Source organism: Pinus tabuliformis, chromosome 2_2, assembly GCF_031772625.1.
Source record: "Pinus tabuliformis cultivar Carrire ecotype Pingquan chromosome 2_2, CPIR1, whole genome shotgun sequence".
In the NCBI taxonomy this organism is placed as follows: Eukaryota; Viridiplantae; Streptophyta; class Pinopsida; order Pinales; family Pinaceae; genus Pinus; species Pinus tabuliformis.
Genome location: NC_142300.1, coordinates 792142322 through 792164701, shown reverse-complemented (window position 1 = coordinate 792164701; position 22380 = coordinate 792142322).

Here is a 22380-nt window from a genome sequence, read left to right as displayed (position 1 = left end):
TGATCTCCATCAGAAGTGGTCCATATACCTGCAACGATTCCATTTGAATATCAAGTATAAGTAGGGCAACACCAATAATGTTACAGATTGCCTTAGTCAACAACCAATCATAACGTTAACGACCATGCTCAACTCTTGTGGGCACAAGACTTCTGATTGAACACTTCTCTATAAAAATGACCTAGAATTCAGCCACACATACCAGACACTCTTAGAGGGTCAGCATGTTCCACATTTTCACCTCTAAGATGCCCTATTATGCCACCTGGGTCACCTTTGTGTTCCTTCAAGTGAGCGTGCCAAGATGATTTGGGAAGCACACTATAGTTGGGCTATTGGGCATTTCGGGGTCAAGAAAATAGTGGCAGTACTGCAGAAGTATTTCTATTGGCCAAATCTTCGATAGGATGTCGAGAAGTATATTAGATCCTACGCTGCCTGTGCCATTGCCAAATCGACCATCAAGAGGCAAGTTATACCTCACTGCCTACCTCTAGTCGACCTTGGGAGTCCATCTCCATGGATTACATGTCGGACATTCCTTCCACTAAGCATGGAAATGACTGTACTTTTGTGGTCGTCGACAGGTTCTCAAAGATGGCCATTATGGTGGTCTGCATGAAGAATATCACAGTAGAAGCCACTGCTCAACTCTTCTTTGAATGAGTATGGGTACACTTTTGGATCCCACAATATATCATCTTAGATCGAGACATTAGGTTCCTTAGTGCATTTTGGTCCAGTCTCTGGTTGATGCTCAACACCAAACTCACGGAGTCCACAGCCTTCCAACCCCAAACTAATGGCCAGAGAGGTTGTCAACAGGATGATCATACACATTCTATGCATGTACAACTCAAAGCATCCATGCACAGGGAATGAGAGCCTCCCCTATGTTCAACACAGCTATAACTAGTTTCTCCACAACTCGATTGACCACAGCCCTTTTCAAGTGGGCTTGGGATTCCAACCACTGTGTCCCATTAATGTGGCCATGTCATTTGCAGCTACTTAGGTAGATTCAGCTCATGTCCAGTCTAAAACAGGGAAGGCAAATAGATTCATTGAGCACATCCAACATATTTGCCATTAGTTCCACAACATTCTATAGAAATCAAATGCCAAGTACAAGCAGCGACATGATCAACATCCAGTTCCACACAAGTTTAAGGTGGGTGACAAAGTCTGGTTGCATTTGCAAAAGGAATGCCTTATCGGAGTCTATCAAAAGCTTAGACCACTCTGATATGGTCCTTACACCATTACCAAGGTTGTGGGAGACAATTCTTTTGAGCTCAGAATTCCCCCATTTCTTGGCTTGCACCCAGTGTTCAATGTGGACCTCCTTCAGCGTACTTTGCACCATTAGTAGACACATCCAACATTGCAGAACAACTCACACCAACAGAGTTAAATCTAGATTGCATGGAACAAGATGCACTAATTGGATCATGGAAACACAGATCAAGCACACTCGCTAGCAGAAGATCCTACTATATCGAGTTGTCAAAGCATGCCAACTCCTTCACCAAGGCAAGTGGCTCACTAGTGACCAAGTTCAACAAAAGTTTCCTCATCTCATGGAGGAACTCAACGCAATGGGGACCATTGCTTCCTAGGGGGGAGGAATGATCTAGGTCGATATTGGTGGCCACCCACCAATTCCACTTGGAACCCCACCATTGTTTCTTTCAATTTTTTAGTTTCCTTAATTGTAGCACAGTTTACTATTTTTAACAATTTTTCGGGTCTTGAACTTATGGAGCCGTTTTAAGGCCCTAAACGACATTTTTTGGGAAAATTGGGAGGAACATGGGTCTTTGGTTTGATGTTTCTCTTCCCAAAGTTGTAGTGCATGGATAGATCTTTCTAATGAGGTATTGTGCGTGTCAAATGGAGATTGTATGCCAAAGTTACGACCCTCGGAAGTTGATGTACCTATTTACCCAAACGGGGCCCATAGTTTGGCACTTCATCTCCTCGGGTTAGGTTTTTGGATGTTTAGGGTTTTCCATTGTTTCTCAACAATAAATAGGCCTTCGAGTCTCATTGTAACACTGTTTAGAGACACGTAGCCTCCACATCTCTTCTCAGAGATAAGCTACCATCGCCCTAGCTAGTTTATTTCCATTTCTGTTTGTAAGCATATTTAAATATTTTACAGTAATGAAATGGAGCATTATTTATACTGCATCTCTATGTGTATGGTTATATCTATAATTTCTTGCATTCATGTTTAAATTCGGATCATAAAGACACTGCGAACAACACTACAAGTGAATCTAGATTTGGCTACAACACAGAAACATTGGTTAAATTAACTAAATGAACTTGACGAGAAGAGGTTGGATGCCTTCAAAAAATAGATATCATCGAACAACAAAGGCCTAAGTGGCATGAAAAATTCATCAAAAAGAGGTGTTTCAAAAAGGAGATTGGGCTCTACTATACGATTGGTGATTCAAGGATTTCAAGGGGAAGCTCTGCACCAGATGGCTAGTTCCTTATGAAGTTGATACACTCTTTGACAATGGGACTATGAATTTAGTCACCTCGACAATGCTAGGACACCATTACTTGCTAATGGACATCATCTTCGGTTATATCACAAACTAGCTTCAAAGGATTCATTTGTCAACATTGTCTCAAAATTTGATCTTCAAATTGTAGGAGCGGGGGAAAGTTCTCTTGCGCTACCAAATTTTTAGTCCTCAATAAGTGTAACAACTGAAAACCAACTCTGTTGGTAGCTAATACACCAAAATAAAAATAATAAAGTAATAAAATAATAAAAAGAAAAAATAATAATAATAATAATGAAATAAAAAGATGTATATGAAAACCTCTTATAGGGGTGTAGGCAAATAATGGTAGCAGTTGAAAACCACTATGTGGCAGCTGTTACACATTCTTTTCCATGTAACAACATCATCTATTTCATACATGTTATCTTATGTTGTTACACGTTGAAGTCTTTTCCTTCTTTCTTGAAAAGTTTTTCAAAGTATTGTAAATAAGAGTTCTGTTGTAAAGAGTAGCATTAGTGATTACATCTACTTTTACACCTGTAACAACAAACAATTTGTAGCAGTGAATTGGGCATAAGCCTATGCCTTAATAAATGATATCACCTAGATGTTTCCGCCAGAATAAATTACCTAATCAGAATGTTGCTGCTGGAATCAATCATGTCACCAATACTTTTCCACCACATTACCGTTGGTGAGTCATTCGAAAGGTATATTGATCTACTTTTTGTAACGATCATGGAAATTAATATGATGTTCCATCTGATGGCTAAGGAAATTCATCAGATTAAAACTCAGTGGGAGGGTGAATCATTTCGCAATCTGTAATTTAAATCAAACTTAAAGGGATAGACCTTGTAATCATTGGCAAATCATGTAATCATTATCATATTTTTATGTCAATCTTTATATAGGTATAAACTACATTTAAGACATATTTCCATTACCCCAGATTAATAATGAGACCATAATGCATATCATATGATCCCCTAATCTGACATCCTTTCTTTTATTGCCCCAAGATCTATCCCAACGAAGCACTTCATCTTCAATCACAAAATTCTCAGAAGAGCAAGTAAAAAGAGAACATAGGGTATCGTATGAAACAGAGGTGGGAGAAGCAACGGTCAGGCACGAGCCCAATTCCACAAAAGCATTGGAGAACTTCCCAGGGGCATGCCAAATTTTTAAAGAGGCATGATGGTTTGAATCCTTCAAATGAATCAAAGGGTCAAAAGGAACTATTTCCCTGGAGTTTGCCAATAATCTGAACAAGAAACAGACGAAGGTTAGGGGGTTTAATTTAGTAGTCACCAAAGAAGTAATTTCTAGAGTATCAACATTTCAATCTAAAGGAAAAATATGGTTTATTCAGAAAATAAATGATCCTTCCCTCGAGGTGGAATTTCTACAAGGGGAGGAACAATTGGAGAAGAGGGAATGGGAAGTGACCAATTGTTGCTTCGTCAGCCATGGGGAGATGTTTCCTTATACATTATCAAATACATTACTTGTGAAGGACAAGTGACAAAAGTGTTTAATTATCATTTATGTGGTTAAACCATCTCTGACACAGACAATTGGTTAACCTTCCATATTTCTTGTTGGAGAAACTGAAGCTTATGTCTACTGTTGTGAAGGTTTCTTCACATCCGGAAACTTGTGTCACCAATCATGACCTTATAAATAAATCATAATGGATGCCATTGAACACCAAGGCCAGAGCTAGGAATATTTTATGAGAAGAAACACGAGGACTTCACGCCATAAGCAAGTTGAAACCCCCGTTGACACTCCAAAGGAAGCTAGGGTGACTGAAGAGCAAGCGAAATCCTCTAGAAGCAGAATCAAGGAATGATCACTAGAAAAGCCAATTGGTGGCAAGACACCACAAAGGAGGGTCATAATCAAGACCCAGCTAGAGCCCCTGCCTCCATTTGGAAAGAGGTCAGGTAAGCATAAGGATGCGGGGGAGCAAAAAGAAGACAAACAAGCCCATATTTCTGAAGAGGTTCTTTTACCAGGTAAGGATGAGACCCAAACCTTGTTGTGTAAACTTTGAAAATTAGAAATCGAAAATAAAGAATTAAGGTAGCAATTAGAGGATAGTAAAGTAGAAACAAGGGTCTAGGGTCTGGACTTTTGTGGAGGCTATTGATAAGATGAGAATAGAAACTACACTAGGCCCTGTATGTACAACATGTGATAAGAATTTAGCAACACCTGGGTATAAAGTTTGTACTGCAGGTACCATCTCGATAGAAACTCAAACTAAACCCTAGGAAGTTGTTACATAAGAACCTATTGATGACGTTGTCGTTACAAGAACCAATAGTTGAAACGGAGCATCCCACGGTGATCGACCTGGAAGCCAAAACATAAGAACCTATGGAGGATACTGTTTTTACACAAGAACCAGTTGTTGAGGCAGAGGTCTCTCAGGAAGAAAAGGTAAGGTCTTATCCACAAGAACCTCTTGATGAAGCTTTTGTTACATAAAAACTAGTAGCTGAGGCAAAACAACTCGAATCTCAAGATGCTATTACACCCCCTATTGATGTTGCATGTGAGAGAACATGAGATCTTGAAGCAGGATGGTGTTTAGTAAAACTTTTGTTGATATCAAAATTATAGAATTGGAAGCAACTGGCACTCTCTTTGCAAAAGGGAGTGATCTCTCTGGAGGAGCATCAAAAATTTGTAAATACTCTTATAGAATAGTGGGCTAAGAGGAAGTTGATGGAAGAGTGGACAAGATGGGAAAGGAATAAAATTGATAAGGAAAAGGAGGAATGAGTGCAATAGTTGCAACTGAAAGTTCAAGACTTAACAGATGATAAAAATAAGCTATATGGACTCGCCCTAAACCTGTTAATGTGTAAAAGGCCTTCCCCATCCAATCCAATCTTTCTTTGGGAAATATTTTATTTGTTTCATTTAAAATTTTTCTATGAGAATAAACCTTATCTAGGTAATTCTACCAAAAAAATTTTAGATGTTTTGCGTGCATGTGATTTTGATGAGCAAAGCTTACTTTGTGATTTTTTTCTACATAATATGATTTGGGAATACACTAGCCTACATATGATTGTAGACATCTACTCCTACATAGGGTACTTCCAGTTGCACACCTTCATCTCCTTCATGAGAAGTCAAGTAGAATGGCATTTGGCCATGAAGTTATCTGACACCAATCAAGAGAAGGAAGCCTTGTGGATAAGAGCAGAATGAGGCATTGCTACTGAATTGAGGCATGCATTTAGGAAGTTTATGAGTACCCCTGATATGAGGGAACAATCAACCATCTACAGGAGGAGGATTGTCGGATTTTGTCCCAACCTCTTTGCACATATAAAGAGTCGAACATTTATTGGATGCCTTAAATGTACATAGGTTGGTAGTGCAAGTTTGTAGGATTGTGACCCTTTTGGGGTTCCTAACTTTATGGTTGTTATTACACGGGTTCCAAAATATGCTAATATTGTGAAATTAATGGGAGCCTTCCCAATAGGGCTTACATTTAAGTATCCCTTGATCTGGCTTCCAGTCGAAGAATACCAACCCCATTACCAGTTGTGTGATTATGAAGAGGAATCATCGGCGCATCAACTGATGGATACTTAGGGCTATAGACCAGTTGACGAAGATATTGTGGGTGGTTATAACTTAACAGATTTAATGCAAAGATAAAACAAAAATACTTGAAGATTATGCATGAGGACATGCAGTTGCCTCAGTTGAGGGGGGTTCTTGGGTGGATTTTTTAAGCATATATTAGACACCTCTTTCCCCATTTGATCATTCACTCTCTCTAAACCTATGAAATTTATATCCCAATTACCATTTTCCCTGGTTATAAGAGCAATCATTTCTCAACATATTATTTTTCCATCTTTCGTTAAATATTGAATGAAGTGATGTCTTTTTGAGATGGCTAACCAATTTAATTGTGGAAGAAGTTTTCTGGTTATTTTTCTTTCAGGTGTTGCCTACAACTGAGGAGTTAGGATGAGAAATTACTTCTATTAATCGCTATCACACTTTGAGTATTTGATTTTATAGTCTGAAGTTTTGTTGTTATCCCTCGAGTTGTTGTTACAACACAACTACCAAAAACTGTGGTTGCTGTCTTCAAAAGACAGTTGTCAAGAATCAAGAATTATCTACATATGGTCCAAGGATCTCAACGATTATTATCGTGGAGATGGTGTAAATTGAATTGGTATTTTATTGGGAAACTATTTGTAACGCATTCTATTTTTCTCTTAATATTGATCAGCATGAGAATCATGAGATTCTCATAAATGATATGTTCCCTAATTTTTGGGGCTTGTAAACTTTATAAAAAGGTTCGGTTCCCTAAAAAGGGAATGAAAACACATGAAAAACATCAACATTTGGATCTTGTAATTTCCAGTCATTTTGAATACAAAACACTTATGGTGATGTTCATACATATCTCTTATTGAGCTTTTAACTAGTTTCCATTTCATCCCTCTGCCCTGCTAGGGACAAAGGGCTCTCCTCTTTAGCAGGGATTGTAGTAGTAGTACATTAGTTGTTTGGTTCATCTTTCTTTTCCGTGTGGATTCATTAATGTTATTGTATGAATTGTAGTATTGATGCACTTCTCTTTTTAGATTCATGATATGTTGTTACAAAAAATTCGTTAGAACTATAATATTTAATTAGAAGATGTAATTTTATTATTGATGTGTGGCACTCCTGTTGTTTGAGAAAAATATTAATTGTGATGAGTGAATCTCATTCCTGTAGAATGTGTTTTTGATTTTTGTATGAGTACTTTAAGTTTTGCAATTGTGTTCAAAGACATTTTCTTTCATTTCTTTTCCTGACTGTTATGTATCGACATAGATAGTGCAAACACCTTTGAAATAAACAGAGTTACCCTAATTGACAATTAAATGCTTGTGGTTTAGTCAAATTAAACAGTGATTAAACCGCAAAAACATGAGCTACCTATGGTTTTGTGCATGGATATCGCACATGGGTTTGGGCATGATGGTTTTTCACCCATGTTATTTTGTAGATTTGGTTAAGGGAACTACGATTATTTTCTAATGCAGGGCTAACGGATTGAGGTTTATGGATGCTTCAACATGTATATATATGTATTGTAAGATTAAAAGGAATATAATGAAAAATCAATCTGGTAGTCCCAGTTTCAGGATCGAGGGGAAAATATTTGTGTGTGTGTATATGTATCTATATATATATATATATATATATATATATATATATATATATATATATATATATATATATATATATATATATATATATATATATATATATATATATATATATATAGATATATATATTATTCTCTCACCATTGTTTATTTTATGTTTTTAGAATTCATATGTAGGTAATTTCTATACAGGGTTAAAACCTACAAATATCTAGTTTACATGATTAATGATTAGGGTGTGCATGTAGAAACAATGAAGTTACAAGTTATTTGAGATTGGACAACCCCAATATCTCTAATAGAGCTTGAAAATTTTTTGGGTCTTTCCAATTTCTATGACATGTTCGTGTTGGGATCCTCTCATATCACTTGGCATTTGAGTCAAGTCACCAAGGGAGGAGTGGAACCAAAATTATTTTGGTCTAAATCCCAACAGAAGGAATTTGTCGAGTTAAAGCATTGCCTCTGCTCTTCACGAGTTCTCACAATATGAGACCTATGATAACAATTTTAAATTGAGACAGACGCCTCTAACTATGTTATTGGTGCAGTTCTTACCCAATAGGGGCATCTAGTGGCATATCATAGTGAGACACTTTCAGATACAATCCGAAAGTATCCAACTTATGACAAAGAGATGTATTATATTGTGCAGGACTGCCAAAAATGGAATCATTACATTCTGGGGAAGGAAATGATCATCCACATAGACCACTAACCCCTGTAGTTCATAAAGACAAAAGGGAAGTTGTAGAATGATCAACATCATAAATGGTCCACATATCTGTAGCAGTTCCATTTGAACATCAACTACAATAAGTCAAATACCAATAATATTGCAGACTCTCTTAGATGACCATCAATTATGGAACTCATCATTGTGCTCGCCTCTTATGGACACGAGGGTTTGGGGTGACCGCATATTTACAAGAGTGATCCAAAATTCAGAAACACTTACCAAATGGTCCTGGTAGGCAAGGAAGTTCTAGATTTTCACCTACAAAGCACACTATTATGCCACTTGGGATACCTTTGTGTTCCTACAAGTGAGCATTCCAAGATGATTTTGGAGGCATGCTACAGTCAAGTCATTGGACATTTCAGAATAGATAAAATAGTTCAAGTGTTACAGAAATATTTTTATTGGTAGAACCTTCGACAGGATGTTGGTAAGTACATCATATCATGTATTTCTTGCGCCAATACCATACCAAAAATCAAGAGGAAAGGCTATATACTCCTCTACCTACTCCTAGTCAGCATTGGGAATCCATCTCCATGGATTACATGTCAGGACTTCCTTCTACTAAGCATGGAAATGACTACGTTTTTGTGGTCGACGACAAATTCTCTTAGATGGCCATTCTAGTAGCCTGCAAGAAGGGTATCATAGTAGAATCCATTGCTAATTTCTTCTTTTAATGAGTGTGGGTAAATTTTTGGATCCCAAAGCCTATTATCTCAGATCAGGACAACAAGTTCCTAAGTACGTTTTGGTCAAGCCTCTGGTCAATGTTGGATACCAAGCTCACTAGGTCCACGACCTTCCACCCCCAAACTCATGGCCAAATAGAGATTGTTAAGAAGATGATCATGCAAATTTTGTGCATGTAGAAATCGAAGAATCCATGCATATGGGATGAAATCATCCCCTGTGTCCAGCACAACTACAACTAATCTCTCCATATCTCAATGGGAGACAACCCATTTTAGGTGGGGTTGGGATTCCAGCCACTATGTCCCATTGATTTGGCCATACCACTCACAACTACTCAAGCATATTCGGCTTTTGTCCAATACGAAGTTGACCGGGCCAGCAACTTCATTAAGTGTATTCAGCATATCCACAAGAAGGTTCATGACATATTGGAAAAATCTAATGCTGAGTACAAGAAACGTCATGATCGACATGAAGTGCCACACAAGTTCTAGGCGGGTGACAAATTTTGGTTACATTTTCAGAAGGAATGCCTCGATGGGCCCCACTACAAGCTTCACCCACTCCAATACGGGTCGTACAACATCACCAAAGATATAGGGGGAAATTACTTTTAGATCAAAATTCCACCATTCCTTGGTCTGCACCGAGTATTCAATTTGGACTCGATGCGACCATACTTTCCTCCATTGTTGGACACATCCAACATTGCTGAGCAGTTGACACCAACAAAGCTCAACCCAAGATGCATCGAGCATGCCTCACTTAATAAGATCATGGACACATAGATCATGAACACTCACCAGTAGAGGATCGAACTATATCAAGTTGTCAAAGCATGCCAACTCCTTCACTAGGGCAAGTGGTTCACTAGGGACCAAGTTAAATAGAAATTTCCTCACCTCATAGAGACTCTAAATGAAACGGGTATCATTTTTTCCTAAGGGGGGAGGACTGATCCACGCTAATTTTGGTGGACATCCATGTATTCCACCTAGACCTTTAGTCAGTTTCATTAATTTCCTTGATTATAGTAGCACTTACTGTTTTTAGCAGTTTTTTGGGTCCTCAACATCCGAAGTTGTTTTGACCTCCTAAATAACATTTTTTTGAGGTCCACAGTGAGGCCTCAGCCATGTGGTAAGTCCTGTAGTACTCAGAGAACGAGGTGTCATACATTCCAAATGAAGATCCTATGACCAAGTTACGACCCGAACAAGTTGGGTGCCCAACTAACATCAACGGGGCCCACAAACACTTGGCTTTCATCTTCTGGGGTTAGGGTTTTGGTTGTTTATGGTTTTCCTTTATTGTTCCATAATAAAAAGGACCTTGAGCCTCATTGTAACACTATTCATAGTCATGTATTTACCACATCTCTTCTCAAAGATAAGCTACCATCACTCGGGCTAGTTTATTTCCATTCTGTATGTAAGCATATTTCAGTTCTTTGATATTAATGAAATGAAGGTTTGTTTCTACTGAATCTCTATTTTTATGTTTATATCTGTATTTTGTTGCAATGGGCTGGATCATATTCATGGTCATGATTTACATATTGTAAAAGAACTCATGCTCTAATCTAGTAGAAAAAAATATTGAAGACTTGAAGCTTTATGAGGGTAGGATTCAAAAGTATGATCCCAAAAAAGTAGTTAGCAATCATTATTGAGACATCAAATTCCATTGGCCTTACACTCACAAAGAATTTTCAAAAGAAGAAATATGATATGGATATTAATCTTATCAAGAGTTGAAGGAGAGGATAAAAAAAACTCTAGAAGGAAAACAACACTTATAAAAATAATCCCTAGAATACTAGAGGCAAATGAATCTTGAAGAGGAAATAAAGTAGAACAACACACATGGATATTGAGCAAGAAAAAAAGGACAAGAAGAGGTGGAATTTTCAAGATATAGGGTGGAGATGAAAAAATAATATGAAAGAAGTGATGGCAATGGCTCAAGAAAAAGTAGTAGAAGAAGAAAGGAGAATAAAATAATAATAATAATAGAATAAGAAAAACTAATAAAGGAAAACCATCAAGGAACTAGAGCAAAAGAAGAATGAAGAAATGACCAAGGAATTAGTTGAATAAGAAAGAAGAAAGGAGTAGGGAGACACCTTGAAAGAGGATGTGGGATGGAAAAGGAGACAATAATCTATGGATATCTAAGATAGTCAATAAAAGTGAGGAAAGCATAAGTTAAGAACCGACTACCCATGTCACAACAATAACAATAATCATAGTATTGCACACACCTATGGGTCATGAGATCGAAGTGTGGATTAGGGAGCATGTAATTTCCATTAAGAATCACTTATATTCCATATTTTGATAGAGAATTTTGAATAGGTATAAGAAATAGTGGAATACGTGTACTTTCTCAAACATGGAAATTGGAGGTGAAGTAGCATTCTATAACTTATTGGCACTAGATCCCAAATAATGGTCCTCTAGGATGGCTTTAATCCTAGGAGAAGTTTCTCAGAAAATGTCTATTTAGTTGAGGATCCAACCATTGAACTATATCATTAGAGACATTGGTCCCCATCCTACAGGAGAAAATTATGCAAAATGGGCTCTCACAAGCTAAGGAGATCAACCAACTAGCCATGTCCCTGGATATGAAGCATGTGATAGAAATACAATGGCTTCATGATGTCCATGTATACAAATCCATAAACCAAAGATAAGAAGCAACATAATATTAAAATATTATGGAGGAGTTGCATAATAATATTATTTAATAGGCATCATACCAACATCAATAGGAACAATCCACATTGAAGGATCATGTAATCATTAAAAAATGAAATGAATGTGAATCAAGGAATTTCAATCCTTAGATATGACAAAATTTGAATATCTGAGAATATGCCTAGAGAAATTATTTAGAAAAATGAGTATTGTATAGGTATTCCATGAAGAGGTATTCAACTTACATGAGAAATTGGAATCATAGAGGCTCAACATTAAAATTTCCAAGAAGATTTTTAGGAATTAAATAATATCAATCATAGTTCAAAGAGAACCCTGGTGGCATCCCATCATTAGGCCAAAAAGAGCTGATCAATGATGAGGCCTTAATAAACTCTTGGAGGGAGACTACACTAAGGTTACATGAAAATGTAAATGTAGTAATATGGGAGACCATTGAAAATATCACCATTGGATATGACATGGCTACCATAGTTGGACTAAACCAAGCCCAATACCAAGAGTCATTTGAGGAATGTAAATAGAGATTGGATTAGAAGTTCAATACGATGAAACAATTGAAGTGTGTTAACAAAGTGTCTCTTTTAAACTCCCTCCTCTCCCCTTTAGATGAGGACATCCATTTGAGGTTTTCTGGAAAGATTGTTGAAAGGGAGCATGAATCTATTTCATGGATCATCATAGAGCATGAGATGATAATGGAACAATTTCTCTTACAATGTGATGTGAAGATGAAATAGATCCTAAATTAGTAGGAGGTAAACATAACCAACAAATGAAGATCATTTTCTCTTCCACCTCTAGTGATCCATAAACTATTATGGATATTCCACTGGATTGTTCATCACAATGGATCTAATAAAACTATATTTAAAAATATGAAATCTACACTATTAGGGTTTTATTTATCTTTATATTTCTAGATCTATAGATTACTATTAATTCTATACACATGAAAATTAAAATTATGCAAAAAATAGAGAATAGAAAAATAAAAACTCACAAACCACAATTTGTCACTAGATAAAATCTGAGAAACCCTTTAGGGAGAAACCCCAACTAGAAGTTGAGGTTTCTTTTCTATCTTTTTCTTAATATAAAATGGATATGAGTACAAATAAGTAATTCCTATGTCTCGTGGGTTACTACAGTGCACAAATCCTCTTTATGTGCTCTCTTGCCATCCCTCTTGACTATTTTTCTCGTCTATGGAACAAGTGAATTTGAAAATAATGGAACCCCTTTTCCTCCTAGTGACATAGTTATAACACATCATAACAGCCTACTAGTGGTTAGGTTTGACTACCTTAACTCTTAACTAGCTTTTAGATATAGACTATTCTATAGTCTTATTCATCATAATCACATGGATATCACATATTCCATGAATAATGGGGGCTAACATGGTATCCCCTCGAATTATGGTGGCCAAAATAGGAAGGTCAACTTCCAAGTGGCATAACTTTTCTATATAGAATCTAATTGAGGTGATTCTTGAGTTGTTGGAATGTTATTTGTCTTTATAATAGGAAAAATATGTTCAAAGGAAAATCAGGAAAACTTTACCCCAAAAAATATCAGTTGACACCTTAAAAAATCTCCCAAAATGTTTCAGACCCCAATTTTCCAAACTTGGCCTCGCTGGTAAAAATAGTCCTGTGAGATGATTCCTCGACCTTTTCAAATCTAAAAGAATCAAGATGGATGAAAAAAAATATAATGATCCAGTCCAGATCACACCTCTCCTTTTTTTCATGCTTTTGGTCCCCAAAAGCTTCTACTAATTGAGGTGAGGAAATGCTTCCTCCAACTTCTCTTAGGTGTACCATTTAGCTTTTCTTGGAAGTTGTCTTCTCAACTAAATATACTAAAGTTCATGCTACCCTTGTCCTACATTTTTGCACCTCTTCTACAAAATTGTATCTTCTTTCAACTTTTCCTGAGAATTTGGTGCCAAATCTTCTACAAGAGGTAGGACCTATTCCTCTTCCCAATCTAGCATGGAAGGCTCATAGAGCTTCTTATTATCCACATTCGCAAATTAGGAAATTCACATGTATGGGGGTAGAATAATTCTATAGGAATCATCTATCACATTTTCCAGCATCTTGAAGGGTCATATCACAAAGCCTTAATTTTCTTACAAAGGCCTTCTAGCATATCCCTGTTAAACGATAACCATACTCTGTCTGCCACTATGAACAACTTCTTTGTTCTGTGCTGATCATGCCTATCCTTGTAATTTTCCTCATTAGATAAATGTTGAGACCTAAAATGGGCCTCCTAAGGAATACTATAAAATAATAGTGGAAATAATAAAATAAGATTAGATTACATCATCAAATTTTAGAGGGAAAAAAATTAAAAACTAATTTTTCAACTTGTATTTCTTGCTTATCGCCCTATCGTTTTATTCAAATTTCAAGAAGGGGCACTCATTGGATGTGTAATTTAATTCCTCATCTAAGGAGTACCCATGTTGCATATTGTCGATGGACCCTGCTAGATGGAAAAAGTGAAATACATGAAAAAATGTTATTGCAATCACATTTTTCATGTATTTGTCATTATTTATGTAGCAAGGTCCATCAAAAGTATGCAACATTGGTATTCCTTAGATGAGGAATCAAATTTTGCATCCAAAGAGTGCTCTCACTCGAAATTTGAGTAAAACCGTAGGGAGATAATTTGAAAATTCAAGTTGAAAAAGTAGTTTTCTATTCTTTTATTTTTTAATCTTTTTACTTTTTTTAATGCAAAAATGGTGAATCATCCCCTATGATTGACATCATCATCTTGAATACTATTCGTTCTTATAAATTTTATCACGGTTGTACATTTTTTTATGCCCATTTTAGACCTCAAAATTTATCTAATGATGACTTTTGTAGTGTCTCATGTACCTGCATATGAATCTTCTTGACCTTTTCTATAAAATTTTCAACCCTCAAGGCATCCCTTGTAATATGCTCCCTTTCTCAATGCTTCCCATATCAAATATCGAAAGGTGAAGGTGGAAAATATCTAAAATAAGTTTTAAACGGGGACTTACATGTAGAAGTGTTTATTGCTATGTTATAAGAGTGTTTTATATATAGTATATTTTCATACCAATTCTTCGGATGCTTTTGATCATAACCCCTCAAAAGATGCACCAAAGTCTTGTTGAATACTTCTATTTTGCCATCTATTAGAGGATGGAATGACATAGACCTCTCTAACTTAGTGTCCATCGTTTCCCACAATCTAGTGTAAAATGCATTGAGACATCCCTTATACCTATCTTAAAAAATGCTCCTTGGTATCCCAGAGTTCACCCAAACCTATTAAAATAATGAGTTTGTAGCTTCTTTCCCACTCATGGCCTTTTTACAAGACATTACAACACACATTTCACTGAACTTGTTAACTACCATGAACATGTAGTCATGTCTCTTTGTGGTTGTTAGTAAACCTCCCACAAAGTCCATGGAAATGTTTTCCTAGGGATGAGCAGGTAATATGAGGGATTTTGTTCAATACCATGTAACCAATACATATCGAAAAATTTCCATCTTTCTTTGGTACAATGATGATGGTTGACCCACATGGTGATGTACTCGGTCAAATGACACCTTATTCAAGTAATTGTTGCAACTATTTCTTCACCTCACTTTCTTCTACAACAAAATTCTTGTACAACCCAATGTTTTCAATGCAATGTACAAAAATCGCTGGACCTCATGCTACACTTCCTCTTTTGTGGTAACCCTTTAGGCTCCTAGAACACATCCTCATATTCTTGTAACAACTCTTCTAGTTATTGTTGCCATTTCTTAGTAAACCCATCCGAGGATTCCTTGGCTCTTATTGACTCTTCTATAGAATGATTTTATCTTAAAAATAATAAAACATACTTCTTATGGGAAATATTCAACTTCTTGGCTTGGTTGGCACTTACCAACGAAATTTATGACTTCCTTTTGTGTGCATTGATGATGAACAAATTTCATCCTTAATGAGCTTGTACTAGTTGGATATTTTCACAAATATTACATCTTGCATGTACATGTAGGGTTTTCCATATACCACTATGTATACATCAAGGGGAACCACATCTAATTCTACTTCATCAATAAAATAAGCACTAATAAAAATATAAATTTTCACTATCCTATTACCTTAAACTCTGCATCGTTATTTACCCATTCCAATGGATATGGGCTTGGATGATCACAAAATTCCAATCCCAATTTATTTCCAAACTCTAGTTAAATTATATCTCTTGTGATATTGAGTAAAATAGAGCATCAATCTTTTTGTTCTTGACCTATATCTTTATGTGGAAGAGTTTTGTCATTTCTCTCTCGTCCTATTGGTGGAGGCTACTTAGATTCACCTCCTTCTATTGTGACATTAATATGATATTCTCATTGATGTTTGAGATTCTTTCAAATTGGTTTCTAAAATGAGTGTCCATGAGATCATTATTCTTACTGCCTCTATTTTTTTCTTTGTGTTAAGCTATGGATGACACTTCCAACACTTCTCCTCTCTACGACTGTCAATGTTGTAGTGGTTGTAGCAGTTGCTAGGATATTTTCACTAGTGTACTATGGCGACAAAATTTTTATATTCCCCCCTTTCCACTTCTTCTTCCCCTCCTTAGAAGCATCTCGTTTCTTCTTCTACTTCGATCCAATTTATTTGTCTTTCTGCAGTCCTATGTTCTCTAGGTATTGTGCTTGTACACAAGCCTCATCCATGGATCTAGGCTTGAACAACATTACTTTATTTTGCAGATGGATGTGTAGACCCCCAGATAATTGAGGAGTACATCTAGGTTCTTTTGGGAGATATCTTGCATTACAGTAATATTTCTAAATTTTATGGTGTACTTTTGTACACTCTGCCCCTACTTCTACATGAAGTAGTGCCACTAGATCCACTGCTCTTGTAAATACCTAATACAATAAAATTTGTGATTTTATGATGGTTTTAAAGTCATTCCACTTAGTCAATTTAGGATATCCCTCCAATCTCAATGTATTAGTGTGTCTTTGTGACCATGTCAAGGCATGACCCTCTAATTTTAGTTGCGCAAATGAAATATTATATTCTTGCTTAATATGATTCTCACTGAAGTAAACTTATAATTTCCACAACCAATGATTTGTATTTAGAGCATCGATCTAACTATGATATTGTTTAATATTGACCTTCACATCCAATTTTAACAAGGAATATGAATGGTTCACTATGATCGCATTAGGTTGATCACTTTCAGGTCCTTTCTTTGATTACTTCTTTGTTCTTCTTAATCTCCTGATCTCCTCTCTAATCTATCCTCTACGTTAGAACCCACATTTTCTCCAAGTATCTTGAGCTTATTGTTTAGGTCCAACATGAATATATTCAAATTATGACTTAGATATTAAACTTGTGCTTCTAGCCACAAAAGCCTCTCCTCCACAGGATCATGAGGGTTATTCACAGGTTCGTTGACCATGATTAGGGATTTTTGGATTTTGGCTTAGCCGATATAGGTCCCTTGAAAGTATCCAAAATATAGTGAAATAATCCTTCTTCGATACCAATATGATATTTAATCTATCATTGATATTCCATTAAACAATTTGTCACAGCATATATGATACAACTATATTTAAAAATATGAAATTTATACTATTAGGGTTTTATTTATATTTAGATTTATGGATTTTTAGATTACTGTTAATTTCATATGCATGTAAATTATAATTATGTATAAAATATAGAGAAACAAAATAAAAAAATCACAAACCATGATTTGACATAAGATATAACTTGGGAAACCCTTTTGGGAGAAAACCTAGCCGGAAGGTGAGGTCACTCTGCTCTGTTTCTCTTAACATAAAATGGCTACAAGTACAAAGTGGTGAAGCATGTGACCCATGGAATACTATAGTGAAAAAATCTTTTGTATTTTCATCTCCCTATCCATGTTGACCATTTCACTCATCTATGGAACAAGTACACTAAAAAACAAGGGAACCCCTTTTCCTTCTACTAGCCTGGTTATAATAGAACCTACTAGCCTACTAATGGTAAGGTTTCACTACCCAAATTCTTAACGAAAATTACATATAAAATAATCTATAGTATAATTCATTATAATCATGTGGCTATCCCCTTTTCCATGAATATTGGGTACAAATGTGACATCGTCTCGAATTATGGTGGCCATAATAGGAAGGTCAAGTTACGAGAGGCATAACTTTTGGATATAGACTATGGTTGAAGTGATTCTTGCATTGTTGGAAAGGTATATGTGTGTAGAATGTGAAAAATTGGTACAATTCTAAAGAATAAATTTTTTACCCCCAGAAAACATCATTTTATTGCTCAAAATTCTCTTGGAAGGTTTTAAACCGCAAATAGCCAAATTGGGTTCTATTGGTAAAAATGGTCATGTGAGGTGATTCCTCCACTTTTTCTCTTCTTAAAGCATCAAGATGGATCAAAAAATAATATAATGATCCAATATATATCATCTAGCTACCTAAGTTGGTTTCATTCATTTATCTATTAGATTCAGAAACAAATTCAATATTATAATTGGGATCCTACTCCACCCCATTAGAGTGATGGATTGTTTAATTATATTAAATGAGAGAAGTTCCTAGATGAGAGAGATTGATAAATCATTTATTTTAGGTTATCCTTAGAGGAATTTTGTAAGAAATATTTTTATTGAATTATTAATGTTTAGAAGCCATTCTTAACTATAAAATATAGAGGAAATTCATGTGTATTTAGACTACTCTATATATAGTAATTTTGTTTTACAAATTGGATTAGATCTATTTTTCCCGTGATTCACAGATCTTGTGGATTAATTTATATATTACGTAAGGGATCATAAATAATATATAAATTAATCCGTACTTTTTCTTTATCCAACGGAATATTAATAATAAGATTTCCATAAATTATAAAATTACTATTGAATTTATGGGAAAATAGAAATATTAAGCATTTTCTTGAAACTTTGGTTAAAATTTCAAAAACTCAGCAAAATAGAGAGCCAATGCAGTTTTATCACAAAGCGAGTGCTTTAGCCCATAGTGATGGTAAAGATAAAAAATAATTAAAAATGGGTAACATCAAGTAATATAGGTTCAAGTAACTATCAAATTCAGCAGAGCAACATTGTTTCTTAAAATAATTGTAATGTACGCGACCCATTCATCCCACATTCAAGGAATGGGTAATAGAAATAATAATAATAATAATTATTATTATTATTTTGACCAATTCAGTGTGGCTCTGAGACACTCATGAAATCTGAACTCTCAACTTGAGACACCCCCTCGGAATCCGACCGTTTAGGTACCATGTCACGACTACATCGCCCTTAAAACGTCTCACGCTTCCAAGTGAGGCCTCCCCCAAGAATCTAACTTTTTGATATTGTTTTATGTAATAGTTATGGATTATGGTACTTTTGGATGCCACGTGACCTCCATGTGCCATCTACCAATGTTCTCGTGGGACTCCCAACCATGATGCATATATATTAATACATTCAAGTTAATTTCCCAGGCTACAAAGAATTTCTCCATCAACTAGTGCATTGTCAATTGATGATCCCTAGTGTATGGGATTCCCCATGATATTCAACCATTGTCATTTATAGGGCTCGAACTTTCTGGGTCTAGCCATTGCCCAGGTAATGTCATGCCAACATTGTCCACACAACTTGTTGGCCTGTGAGAGAACCACGTGTCACCAACATGTGGCTCCTTTGGGTATACCAAGACTCCCAAAATACTTGACACGTGTCCCCAAAGATGTCATGATGATTTCATCTCAAACATAAAAATAAGTCATCATCTATCTCATTGAAGTAGAGTGAGGGATTCCTCGATGAATAGATTCGCACTTGGTCTTACTTAGTAAACAGGAACCCTTGAACCCATAACCCTTTAATAATAATTAGCACAACACTCTGAGGTTTTGACCTTCCAAGATTTTAGGGTGGCCACCTCTGGAAGCCTCCCTACTTGATGGATTTGGGTGATGGAAGAAGTCTTTGTCATTATCTATCAATAGAATTCCGATGCCCTTTTCCACTGAATCCTTGACTCTAATTCAAATTAAATTTCACGCTCCAGGCTTTATGGCCCTTTTTCCCTATCATTCTGACCAATCATGTGAAGGGAATCTAGTTCCACCTATCAGAAACCTCCCTTGACTAGGTTTCTGATCATCCAAAGGATAAGGTTAGCCAAAATTTTCCTATAAGTACCAAGCCTCACTCATTTTCACTCCATCAAGTGCCTTCCTCCTCATTTCTACCATGACTCAGTCAAAGGATCTCGACTCTACAATGTGTATTGTTTTAGATCGAGAGCTCTGCAACCTAACTAATTACAAGCTACGCCACTGCATAGGATTCTTTGAGCTAGTCTTTCCGACTATGGTTCTTTCTCAGGAATCAGGTAGACCTTGTTTCATAATAATGCGTTTGGTTTCTTAAGGCAATATATGACATTATCCCTCCTGATATTGAGTGATATGTTCTCCAATGAGTTCTTGGCCTGCGAGTCTTCCCTTCCGATAGGGAGGCAATGCCACTTAGGGTGCCATTAGTGCTCCTACATGGTCTACATACGATGGGCTTGGTGTGGACTCCTAAGAGGTTCCCACCTCTCTTGCCACATGTTGACAATACCATAGCTTGTTTTGAACCTGCAAGAAGCTCCATGGTGCTACACAGAGCCTTTGGGTGGCTTGGAAGCCAATGTAAGATGTGAACAATAGGTATCCAGCCTGCTGAGAATGAAAGGATGGACATTGAGTCAAGGATGGAGGATCGACTGGTCCTAGGGGAAAACTCCTTTTAACATTAATACATTTTTGGTCATGTGACACAAAAAATTGCAACTTGACATTAAATGGCATGCAAGTGAAAACTAACTCTAGAATGCCGAGGGTATTCCATATAATCTTCATTTTAATAAAAGGGGTCTTAGAGCCCACTATTTTTCAAGTGCTAATCAAATCTCTCATAGCTAGGTCGTGATATGTAATGAGTTCTATCTCTTTCTTAGTAATTTATTTATGTGTTATTTATGCAATATTAACCATCTATCTGGATCTATGCTCCACATATTTAGATAGATGTATGTGTCTTAGTCTTTTATTACCATTCTGGTCTATTATTCCTCTTATACATGAGACATTCCGTGTCTACCATTAGCAATCATTACACACATTTCAGCCTTCAGATTTTACGTACATGCATTAATATATTCAATCTGTATATATATACACATATCAGATTACCATATCCACATAGTGATGTACCACATATGCAAGCATAATCAACACAAGGCAATCCCTAAATCCATAACCATTATGTACCATACATCGACATGATTCACTGAAAGATAAAAAAACATACACAAATACTTATATTTGGATGTGCAGGGAAACTGATACTAGGAAAAGGAATCTCCACCCAAGCATAGATAGCGACATAAAAACTTACTTGCAACCATCACCCACGAGCTAAATTCTAGAGTTTGGGGGGATTGCTTGCTTCTGGGACTAGCACACAAATTTCCACTAGTTCCGAGACTCCAAAGGACTTCCTTCCTCAATCGCACCAACTGAAAACTACATGCTTCGTCAAAACTGAGAGTCCAGAGGAATCCAACCTCAGCCCCAAGTGCACACATAGTGATTCTCCCACTTCTAGGGAATCGAGCATACATTGTGCCATCCAGGGGATAACCACAATTCTTCATTCTGGTCTTCATCTCCTATTGCTCTAGGATGGTATCTTCCCAAGATGTTATAGGGATCTAGAGTCTGTTATCTCAACCCATAACCTCTAGGGGACCTGAGATATTATAGGGATGTATATATTCCATTGCAACCCACAACCTCCAAGGACCCAAGCTATTTATTACAGGGATCCAGAGACCTATGTCTCAACCCATAGCCTCCAATGACCCAAGTTGTTATAGGGATCTAGAGATTCTATCTCGACCCATAGCCTCTAGGGACCCTAAGCTTTTATAGGTCTCCAGATACTAGAAACTAAACCCATGGCCTCCAGGGATCAAGATCCAATACCCTTCTCTTCCCTTCTCTTCAGGGCTACCTACTAGACGCTTGTGATGAATCCTCTTCTCGTTACCATTCTTTGTCTGTCTTTATATCATCTTCTCTCCCCTCCATGTGTAGCCTCTTTGAATGTTTCTATTTTATCATGCACCTCTAAATTTTCTTGGTCTCTCCCTCGGCCACAATTATTATTGTGTCCTTCCTAGCCTCTAGTGTACAATCCCTCAATAAAATTCTTGTCCTTTTTCTCTTCTGGTTTCTTTTTAAGAAACATGGGTATGCATTCTTCCTCTTGTAGCTCATTTAATTTCAAGAGCTCCTTCATCAATTCATGCACTATCTAGCCTTTTATGGTTGTCCTTCATTTTAGGTTTCCCCTTTACA